Source organism: Lutra lutra, chromosome 17, assembly GCF_902655055.1.
Source record: "Lutra lutra chromosome 17, mLutLut1.2, whole genome shotgun sequence".
NCBI classification, from domain to species: Eukaryota; Metazoa; Chordata; class Mammalia; order Carnivora; family Mustelidae; genus Lutra; species Lutra lutra.
The window spans coordinates 44685286-44697125 of record NC_062294.1 but is presented as its reverse complement, the minus strand read 5'-3'; the positions used below and the strand labels follow the sequence as shown (position 1 = coordinate 44697125).

At 37.8% G+C, this 11840-nt stretch overlaps 1 long non-coding RNA gene across 1 annotated transcript; it reads right to left on the bottom strand.

The window, feature by feature from the left end:
• Positions 1–7087: 7087 nt before the first annotated feature.
• On the bottom strand, positions 7088–10698 carry LOC125088474 (uncharacterized). The gene is made up of 2 exons (XR_007123710.1): positions 9017–10698; positions 7088–7420 (listed from the first exon to the last, which is right to left on the bottom strand). It is a non-coding gene; the product is annotated as an uncharacterized LOC125088474 (long non-coding RNA).
• Positions 10699–11840: the final 1142 nt, after the last annotated feature.

The following is an 11840-nucleotide window of genomic DNA, read 5'->3' as shown; positions in this document are numbered from 1 at the left end:
TATCTGTCCAGCCTGGTTTTCATCCACAAATTGGTCCATTTTTTTAAAATGTATTTCAGAGTAAGTTGCAGACATCAGTATATTTCACTCCTAAACACTTAAGCATGCATACTACTAGCTAAAGTTAAACATTTTGTTGTAGTTTTTTTTTTTTTAAGATTTTATTTATTTATTTGACATAGAGAGATCACAAGTAGACAGAGAGGCAGGCAGAGAGAGAGAGAGGAGGAAGCAGGTTCCTTGCCGAGCAGAGAGCCTGATGCGGGGCTTGATCCCAGGACCCTGAGACCATGACCCGAGCTGAAGGCAGAGGTTTTAACCCACTGAGCCACCCAGGCTGCCCCTTGTTGCAGTTTTTAAGGTAAGATTTATAAACAGTGAACTACACTTACTTTAAATTTATCATTTGAAGAATGTTGACAAATTAATACATTTGTGCAAACCAAAATCCTATCAAAGAAAAATAACATCACACCAGAAAGTTCCCTCAGGCTCCTTCCCAGTCAGTTCCCCAGTATAACATTGTTAAAATTCATCCGTGTTGTGATATGTTTGTGTATTTATGATATATCTAAACAGTTCTTATTACAGAGTTGGATTCCATTGTATGGCTATATCAGAGTTTCTTTATCCGTTCTCCTCTTGATGGGCTAATGGGATATTTCCAGGTGTTTTGCTATTATAATGCAGTTATAAACATTCTTGGATATGTCTTTTATGAAGGTATTCTTTCATATCTTTTGGATAAACAACTAGGAGCAGAATTGTTTGGACATGGCATATAGGTATAAGTTCAGTTTTATAAGTTTCTGCCAGAACTTTATCTAAAATAGTTGTACCATTTTACACTCCCAACAACATATGCATGAGAGTTCGTTTCCCTACATTTTCACCAACATTCAGTGCTGTCATTCTGGATGTGTATCTCATATCCAGATGGTGTTCTGTAATGTGTCATAGTGGTTTTAATTGGCATTTCCCTAATGACTACTGATGTTGACCACTTTTTTTGCACTTATTAGCCATTTAAACATTTCCTCTGCTCAAATTTTCTGTCCATTTTTAATTGATCGTATTTTCATTGTTGAGTTATATAAATTCTAATATATCCTAGACATCAGTCCTCTGTCAGACAAATGCTTTGTGAATATTTTCCCTAGCATTTGGATTTCCTGGTCAATTTTTATAGTGTCTTCTGATGAGCAAAAGGCTTTTTTAATAAAGTTTAATTTATTAGTTTTTTCTTTTATAGTTACTGCTGTGACTTAAGAAACTTGTCTGCTGCCAAGTTTGAAAAATATTTAAAGAGTTACCTATGTTTTTTTCTGAAAGCTTTGTAATGGCAGTTTTTTATATTAGGAGTAGGACTTATTTTTTTGATTTTTTAAAAAAGATTTTATTTATCCATTTGACAGAGATCACAAGTAGGCAGAGAGGCAGGCAGAGAGAAAGGAGGAAGCAGGCTCCCTGCTGAGCAGGGAGCCCAATGCGATGCGGGGCTTGATCCCAGGACACTGGGATCATGACCTGAGCCGAAGGCAGAGGCTTTAACCCACTGAGCCACCCAGGCGCCCCAGGAGTAGGACTTATTTTGAAATAATTTTTGTTCATGGTGTCAGGTAGGGGTTGAGATTCTTTTTTGTTTGTTTGTTTCCTATATAGATACCAAATTATTTCAATACCATTTTTTTTACAAATGGTATTTTCAACAGTAGAAGTCTGGAACTTCGTTTAAAATTAAATGACCATTATATTAGTCTTCCCCTGCTGCTGTGACCAATTCCCACAAATTTTGTGACTTGAAAAAAAAAAAAAACCCACAAATTTATTATCTTATAGTTCCATAGGTCACAAGTCCAGAATGGGTCTCACCACACTAAAATCAAATATCAGCAGGGCTGTATTATTTTCTGGAGGCTTTGGGGAGAATCTGTTTCCTGCTTATTTGGGTTACTGGCAAAATTTAGTTACTTATATCTGTAGATCTGAGCTCTTCATTTTTTGGCTATAAGCTGAGAACTGTCACCAGCCTAGAGGCTGCCATATACCTTAGCTCATGGCCTCCTCCCTCCATCTTTAAAGCCAGCAACAGTGGGTTTGGTCCCTTTCACATCACATCTCTCTGACCTAGATGGGAAAGAATCTTTACTTTTCTTTTTCTTCCTAACAATTTAATCCTAAAGCCATTTGGCAGAACTGAGCATGGTAGGCATACACCTCAGTAAAGCCATGATGGCCCTACAGAACTGTGTGAGGGCCTGAGCATGGTGAAGGGTATCTGTCCAGGGAGAGTATGGCAGTGGCAATGGGGTATTGATTACTTCCAGGAAGATTAATCAAATATGTTTTATACACACATAAATATATATTTAAGGATAATAATATTTCTTCCATCAGGGAAGGGAGTTACACATATGAAAAGGGATACAACTAGAATGAACTCAGTGATTTTAGATTAGAATTATGCTCATGCAAACTTATTTTCATTATATATAGATATAAAAATAAGTATAGATATAAATATGTGTATGCACTCTGTGTGTATATTTATATTCATTAGCTTTGCCCACTTAGAGGGCCTGGGAACAGTGGCCCTGCAGTGGCAATAAGCATGCTGCTACCCAGATCATGGCCTCCAAATACTCATTAATAGGAACCAGGGCTCTTTCAAGAAATGATTGACTTCAGTCTTAGGGCAGAGCAAATAGAAGATGAACCTAGAACATCTTTTATGTTAAAGTGAGGACACATTCACTTATCAGGAATGATAGGGACTGGTTATTAAAAGGCTACAGAGGGGCACCTGGGTGGCTCAGTCATTAAGCATCTGCCTTTGGCTCAGGTCATGATCTTGAGCCCGTGTGGGCTGCCTGCTTGGCGGGAGGCCAGCTTCTCCCTCTCCCACTCTCCCTGCTTGTTCCCCCTCTCACTGTCTCTCTGTCAAATAAATAAATAAAATCTAAAAGAAAGAAAGAAAAAGAAAATTGAAAAAAAAAAAAAAAAGCACCTGACTTGATTCCAGCTAAGGTCTGATCTCAAGGTCCTTGGATCAAGCACTGCATCGGGCTCTGTGCTGGGTGTGGGGTCTTTTGGAGATTCTCCCTCCCCCTTGCTCATGCTCATTCTAACAAAGAAAATCTTTAAAAAAAAAAAAAAAAGGCCATAGAGGCTGGATTGAAGGGGTTTCCACGTGCCAAATCTGAGACAAACCTAATATTAATATAAATAATAACAGTAATAGAAACTTCGAATGAATTAGATGACATGTCCATGTTGATACAAATTAATCAACTGAAATTTTGCTGAAGAATGGGCAAATTTTATATCGTCTCAGAATACCCCCTCCCGTAAAATCCTTACTAATTACAAAGGGAAAAAGACTAATTTTACAGTGGAGAAGGCTGGCAGATATGCCTTATTAACTGATTAAAAGAATATCACCAGTAATGGGTCATCATGTGCCTCCTGATATGCCCTGAGAAGAACGCATCATCAGTTCTGTTGGCAACCTTCCAAAATGCATAACCTGCTTATGCAGAAACATCAAAGAAAACCAAATTGGAGACATTTTCCAAAGACTGACTTACAATCGTCAAAAGTGTCAAGATTATAAAAAAGTCGAGGCAAGAGAAAAACTTTCAGATTAAAGGAGATTAAAGAGACATGACATTTCAACACTGTGTGTGATTCTGAACTGCAAATGACATTGGCACACTTGGTAAAACTTGGATGGGATCTAATGTAGATGGTGGCAATGTATTAATGTTAATTTCTTTTTTTAAGATTTGCATGAGCAGGGGAGAGGGGCAAAGTGGGACAGAGAAAAAGCAGACTCCTGGCTGAGCCACGAGCCTGACTCAGGGCTTGATACCAGGACCTCAGGATCATGACCTAAACTAAAGGCAGACATTTAACCAACTGAGCCACCCAGGTGCCCCTTAATGTTAACTTCTTGATTCTGATTCTGTATTTCGGTTATATGTATATATGATTCTATATTTCGGGACATGTCTTTGTTTGTAGAAAATACCCAGGACCTTCAGAGTGATGTGGCATTAAGTCAGCAATTTACTTTCATATGGTTCAGGGGGGAAAAGTTCTTTGCACCAAATTTGCAACTTTTCTCTAAGTTTGAGATTGGATGAGAAAAAGTATGGGGACGCCTGGGTAGCTCAGTCGTTAAGCGTCTGATCCCACGGTCCTGGGATCAAGCCCTGCATCAGGCTCCCTGCTCAGCAGGAAGCCTACTTCTCCCTTTCCCACACCCCCTGCTTGGGTTCCCTCTCTTGCTATATCTCTGTCAAATAAATAAATTAAATCTTTAAAAAAAGAAAAAGTGTAGGGTGTTCTTTAAAAACACCTTGAATACTTGTGAATTACACTTCTAATCTTTTTTTTTAAGATTTTATTTATTCATTTTACAGACAGAGATCACAAGTAGGCAGAGAGGCAGGCAGAGAGAGAGAGAGGAGGAGGAAGCAGGCTCCCTGCTGAGCAGAGAGCCCGACGTGGGGCTCGATCCCAGGACCCTGGGACCATGACCCGAGCCAAAGGCAGAGGCTTTAACCCACTGAGCCACCCAGGTGCCCCACTTCTAATCTTAAAATAGTTTTTAAAATTCACATTGAAGCTCCATAGGCTTTTGTCAGTCGTGTTTGTATATATTAGTGCCTCCAAATTGTGGTTATTCTTGGCTTTTGATGAATCTTAAGATTTTTCTCCCACAGGGTGCCTGACCTTATTTACCTGGAGATTTCTAGTGTTACTTGTCTGGAGCTACTCAGTAAGCTTGATTTTTCATGCTTCTTTTCACCCATCACCCACCTTGGTCATTTCAGGATGCTACGCTCTCCCAGGAAGAAATGATTAAGTCCAAATTGAGTTTAAATCATGTGGGGTTTGTTGGGTTTTTTTGTTTCTACTGTTTTATTCTGCACTGCAGATAAAGTAGGTCAATAATATCAACAATAAGATGAAAAACTCTTTAAGTGGATAGAAATCAATCAGGAAAAAATATAAATTAGTAAGACAAAGAGAAAACTGTAATTAGAATATACAGAAGAAATAATTTAGAATTAAGCTTTAAATTTGAATCTTTTAAAGGAAAAACAAATTAGTACATAAAATTTTAAAAATTCATTACATAGTTTATCTTGTCTTTCATTTATAAAGCTAATCAGTCTCTCAGGGGAAAATAAACAATTTTCATGGGCACAGTTAGAAACATACATACAAAGTTATTCTACTTCTCCACTATGCAAGAGGACACTTCTCCACATATGAGCCAGAGGACAACAGGGATATTAACTATAGCATTTGTGGTAGAGAAAAAGTAGAAACACATTTCTGAACCTGAGTGTAGTAGATACCGAATACCTATGGGTAAGAAGATATCTAACAAGATACTAAAGAAAAATAAGATGCTAAATAAGATACTAAGGGGAAAAATGTTAGCTGAAACTCTTAAGTCTTCAGAATTTAAGAGATACAAGATTCTAAAAGTTGGGGCGCCTGGATGGCTCAGTTGTTAGGTGTCTGCCTTTGGCATAGGTCATGATCCCAGGGTCATGGGATCAAGCCCCGCATTGGGCTTTCTGCTTGGCGGGGAGCCTGCTTCTCCCTCTCCCACTCCCGAGGTTTGTGTTCCCTCTCACTCTCTGTCAAATAGATAAAATGTTAAAAAAAAAAAAAAGTTGTAAAATAGAGCACCTGATAGGATTCAAAAAGGAAGTTGCCAAAAACGAGCTACGAAACTCCCATATACCATATTCAGTACATTCAAAACATCAGGTTGTGGAGATGAGGAAAGAATTTGGGAAAACTCTGTGTGCTGAGTCTTACATCTTCCAGGAGAGAAGAGAATGCCTGCCCATCTCTCATGCTTATTGGGAGGGGGCACTATGATTGCTACAACCTGGGAACAAAGTGGATTGCTGTCTAACTTCCTGGAGAAATCTAAATATCATGAGAATGCTTGAACTAGTGCTGCTCTTCTATCAGCCAACAATCTCAAAGTGTATCCAGAACAAGAATGCGTGAATGTTTCCCAAGGACCAGATGTGGCCCTAGGTCTATGGAGAAAAAAAAAAAAAAAGCCACTTAGAGGGGCTCCTGGGTAGCTCAGTCAGTTAGTGGTATGCCTTCAGCTCAGGTCATGATCTCAGGGTCCTGAGATTGAGCCCTGTGTTGGGCTCCCTGCTCAATGAGAATTTGCTTCTCCCTCTCCCCTCTGCCCCTACCCCCTACTTATGTGTGCTCACTCTCAATAAATAAAATCTTAAGTAAATAAGTATACGGGCTGAATTATACACACTAAATCTACAACAGGGATAGGATTGAGAAACAATGGGTCTTTAACATTTATCATTAATGTTTCATATAGTTACTATAAAAATATGAAGCAAAGACATGTTAACATGTATTCTTTCTACACGAGTGCCTTGTCAAATTTTTTTTTAAAGATTTTATTTATTTGACAGAGATCACAAGTAGGCAGAGAGGCAGGCAGAGAGAGAAGGGGAAGCAGGCTCCCATCTGAGCAGAGAGCCTGATGTGGGGCTCGATCCCAGAACCCTGAGACCATGACCTGAGCCGAAAGCAGAGGCTTAACCCACTGAGCCACGCAGGCGCCCCTGCCTTGTCAAATTTTTCGAACTATTCAGAAGAGTTTATCCATCCCACTCATTGCATACTAATTAGAAAGTTAAAAATTTATGTTTATAATGGAAAAGTCTAGTAACTACCTTAATTGGTGAACAAATTCAGCAATACCAATAGCAATACCAGGACAATGTATTTTACTTATGTAATGACATATTTAATGCTTTATGTTATGCATAGTATACCTTTTGCTATAGTAAGTACATATCATCATATTATTACCAAAACTACTACTTATGTATTTATTCATAAGGAAACAGACAATTCCTAAAAGTCTGACATTCTAACAAGGCTAGATTCTAAAAATGGGAGTATCAAAAATGTTACAAAAAAAGTGGTGGTGACTGTTCTCAGTTAAGAGATTATAAGATGAGAGCCTTGGTCAGATTATTATTTAGAAAAACATTTTATAAGCCAAGTTTTTTAAAGGTTTTAAAAATTTTATTGCATATTTAAAAAATTGTGCATTCCAATAATTAAAATCATTTGAACAAAAAAAAATTGGCACTCTGATTAAATTGGATTTTACAGCTTACAGGACACCATGGACCGGCTTTGTTTTAACTCTAGATTTCACTGTCATCCCACCCAGCTTCTTCCTACATTAACATGCAAGTTATTTTTCCTCCCTGACAGCTGGACTGGACTGGCAGATGGGAGAGGCAGGCACCTTCATTGTCAGTAGTTCTTTGATGTGAAAAGGGGCAGCACAGTCATTTAAACTTGATCCAACCTCTGTGTATCTTTCAAAGTTGAACAGCTAAAAGAAGTAAAAAAGGTAATGCTTGTGGAATATACAGTGCGTATTAGTGGCAATGCCTCATTACAATTCACCTGCTTGCTTCTCCTGTTCAGTCATTTCTTTTGAAGGTAGTGGATTATTCTCTTGTATTTTTGTCTTCTTCCAATTTCAACTTACTGAATTTCTCAATCTCAGCTATTATCGGGTTTGTTAGACATGGCTGCAGAGAAGTAGAGCAAGACGCACAAGGGAGCAAAGTCTGGTCTGCACAGTGGCCCCTGCTGGATCTTTTTTTTTCTAAAGATCTATTTGTCAGAGAGAGAATGAGAGAGAGAGCACAAGCAGGGGGAGTAGCAGGCAGATGGAAAAGCAGGCTCCCTATTGAGCAGGGAGCCCAATGTGGGACTGGGTTCCAGGACCCTGGGATTATGACCTGAGCAGAAGGCGGATGGTTAACCAACTGAGCTACCCAGGTGTCCCTAAGCCAGTTTTTGAGATACTTTGGGAAATTATGGAATTATTTTTAATTTTCTAATGCCATGCTATTAAAATTAAGACAATCTCATTTTTAGGTTATGCATGAAGTATTTAGGAGTGAAATGTTAATAAAAATAAAATGTGTCAGATGTTAACTAAGTCAGTCTTGGATGTGATGGATGTTTCACTATTATTTTAGCTTTCCTGTGATTTTTAGAAATCTTCAATACAAAAAGTTGGTGGGAAAATTTAGCTAAAAAAGACTTAAAATACAAAAAAAAATGTTTAGGAAAATGTGAATAATCTTATATAGGAAACATTCTATGGAGATTATATTTGATTCTATAAAAGTACAAAACAAAGGGTATATTAAAATACTAGATAGACTAGAAATTGTTTTTGTAACCTATATGATAAATACCCATAAACACAAAATAATTCTAAAAATTAATGAAAAATACTAGAAATTGTACACTATTGACAGGTAATTTACAAAAAATTCAGATGGCCAATAAGCAAATGAAAGCATGCTCAGTCTACCCAATATTTAAATAAATTCAGATTAAAGCAATGGCATATTTCTCATTAGATTGACAAAGAGCACCAAGTACTATTAAATTGTAGGAGAATGTGCATCTCAAACACTGTTGATGGGACTGAATGTGCTTTATCTGGAAAGTAATGTTACTATTACAATAAAACAATAAATAAAAGGGTGTCTGGGTGGCTCAGTCAGTTAAATATCCCACTCTTGATTTTGGCTCAAGTCATGACCTCAGGGTGCTGGGATGAGGCCCACATCAGGCTCCTGGTTCAGTGGGGAGTCTGCTTGAGGAGGATTCTCTCTCCCTCTGCCCCTTCCCTTCTCTCTCTCTCTCAAATGAATAAATCTTCTTCAAAAATACACTATTTTTGTTCCACAAACCTGATGTGAGAATCTATCTTACAGAAATAAAAACATATCTATACAAGTATTTATGTTTAATAGTATTTATTGACAATTGTTTGAAACAGCAAAGAAGGCAAAATAACATGAATGTTCATCAACAGAGAAACAACTTGAACATTTAATACCTCTCCATATGTAGTATTCTGCAGCTACTAACACTGAAATGAGTAAGTTAGATTTATATGTACCTGGAAAGATGTCCATTATGTATGTTGCAGGAAAGTTGCAGACTGATGTCCATACAGTGACCCTGTTTAAATATATAAATATTCACAACCAAGAAAAAAACCCATGTATAAACATACAAATATACAAACATAAAAATGTACATTTAAACAAAAAGCTACAAAAGTACTCATTAGGTTTAGTTTAGGAAGTCAGATTTTCTTTTTTTTAAAGATTTTATTTATTTGAGAGAGAACACAAGCAAGGGACAGAAGGAAAGAGATAAGCAGATTCCACAGTGAGAAGGGAGCCCGAAGGGACATGGGGCTTGATCCCAGGACACTGGGATCATGACCTGAACCTAAGGCAGAGGCTTAACTGCGCCACCGAGGTGCCCCAGGAAGTTAGATTATATGTATATTTGCTATAATTTCCTGTTTTGCAGGAAATGCATTATGTAATTTCAGAAGGGTAATTCAAATATGAAAAAAAAGCTACATAAAAATACACTTAATTTCTAACTTTTCTTTTGAGAATAAGTAAAACACTATTAGAAGTAGAGACAAAGTAATGACATAATGGCCCACTTGACAATCTTTATTCTTGTATTTGTTATAAAATTCATCTTAGAAAAGAATCTCCAATTCTAGAACTTTATTTATGGCGTAACTATATCAATGATAAAGACATTTATTTCATTACCAGGCCTTTAAGATTTCACAAACCTGTTTTGTTTTTGTGTTTGTTTTTAATATCTCATTAAGTTGAACTAAGAATTGGGGTAGAGGGAAGAGTAAGAAGAGACTGTGAAGGAAGATTGTTACACAGAGGAATTTCCCTTTTTTAAGAGGACAAGTCCCTTTTTTAAGAGGACAAGGTCCTATCTGTAGAAAAAGAATGGGATTGGTTTAGAGAAAGCAACTTGCCCTTTCATAAACTCAGTTGGCCTCCAGCTATAATGTCTAGAGTTTCCACCTCTGTGGTTATTTTTTGTAGCTAGAGCAGCATTTACAAAAATAGTTCACATGCAAAAGATATTAATAGGCATTATAAGAAGGGATTCATGGTCAAGTAAGTCTGGCATATGAGGGGTTAAAGTTTCGAGAAATTCCTTTACTAAAATATTTATTATAGCCCTGATAAAATAAAATGAACTTATTGCTTCAAAAAGTCATTGAAATATGCCACCATTTATAAGCTGGTTTAACCACAGAATCTTTTTTTTTTTTTTTAAAGATTTATTTATTTGACAGAGACACAGAGAGGGAACACAGGCAGGAGGAATGGGAGAGGGAGAATCAGGCCTCCCGCAGAGCAGGGAGCCCATTGCGGGCCTCGATCCCAGGACTCTAGGATCATGACCCAAGCAGAAGGCAGACGCTCAATGACTGAGCCACCCAGGCGACCCCAGAATCTTTTTTTCTAATATCATCTGAATCATATTACTTAAAAAGTACTACAGGAAATTTTAGGCTAACGTATTATCTGTAGAATTCAACATAGAGATATGGTCCTAAGGAAAAGAATTCAAAACAAGTAATTTTAAGGTAGCACAAGGTACATTACTGTTACATCATTATAAAAATGGGGGCAACTGGGGGCGCCTGGGTGGCTCAGTGGGTTAAGCCGCTGCCTTCAGCTCAGGTCATGATCCCAGGTCCTGGGTTCAAGCCCCACATCGGGCTTTCTGCTCAGCAGGGAGCCTGCTTCCTCCTCTCTCTCTGCCTGCCTCTCTGCCTACTTGTGATTTCTGTCAAATAAATAAATAAAATCTTTAAAAAAAAAATGGGGGCAACTGGGTGGCTCAGTGGGTTAAGCCTCTGCCTTCAGCTCAGGTCATGATCTCAGGATCCTGGGATGGAGCCCTGCAACAGGCTCTCTGATCAGCAGGGAGCCTGCTTCCCCTTCTCTCTGCCTGCCTCTCTGCCTACTTGTGATCTCTCTGTCAAATAAATCTTTAAAAAATATATTTTTCATATGTGACAACCATGCAATCCATTGAGTAGTGATTTATTTATGATGTAATAAATTATAAAACCTGAGCAAAATAGACTGATGATATAAATAACAATGAAGAGCTGTTGTGACTCCACAGCAATACTGTTAAATACTCATGAATTATGGTTCTCTAATATTTATTTGGTATGTAATGACTAACCTTTGAACTCTTAATTTGGCAAGTTGCACATAAATAATGTATTTAAGTTGTAGGTATCAATAGTTTAAAAAAAATTTTTTTAAGATTTTATTTATTTGACAGAGAGACAGACAGCAAGAGAGGAAACACAAGCAGGAGGAATGGGAAAGAGAGAAGCAGGCTTCGCTGAGCAGGGAGCCCAACCATGTGGGGCTTGGTCCCAGGACCCTGGGATCAAAGGCAGATGCTTAACAACTGAGCCACCTAAGTGCTCCTAAAATTTGTTAAACAATAAGACACATAACAATAAAAATATTAGGAGAATGTGTCTTCAATAGATGACTTTAGGGATGCCTGGGTGGCTCAGTCAGTTAAGCGGCTGCCTTAGGCTTGGGTCATGATCCCAACGTCCTGGGATCTAGTCCCACATTGGACTCCTTGCTCAGCAGGGAGCCTGCTTCTCCCTCTGCCTCTGCCTGCCACTCTGCCTGCCTGTGTGCTCTCTCTCTCTCTCTCTCTGACAAATAAATAAAAGTAAAGTCCTTAAAAAAAAATAGATGACTTTAGGAGGAACTTCATACCTTTTCAGAGTCAATGAATTCATAATTCAAATAACAAAAAGGAAATTTTAAAAATTAGATCATAATTGAAATCTTTGTAGAACTATTAAGACACTAGGACTGATAATTTGAACATCTAAAAAAATAAAA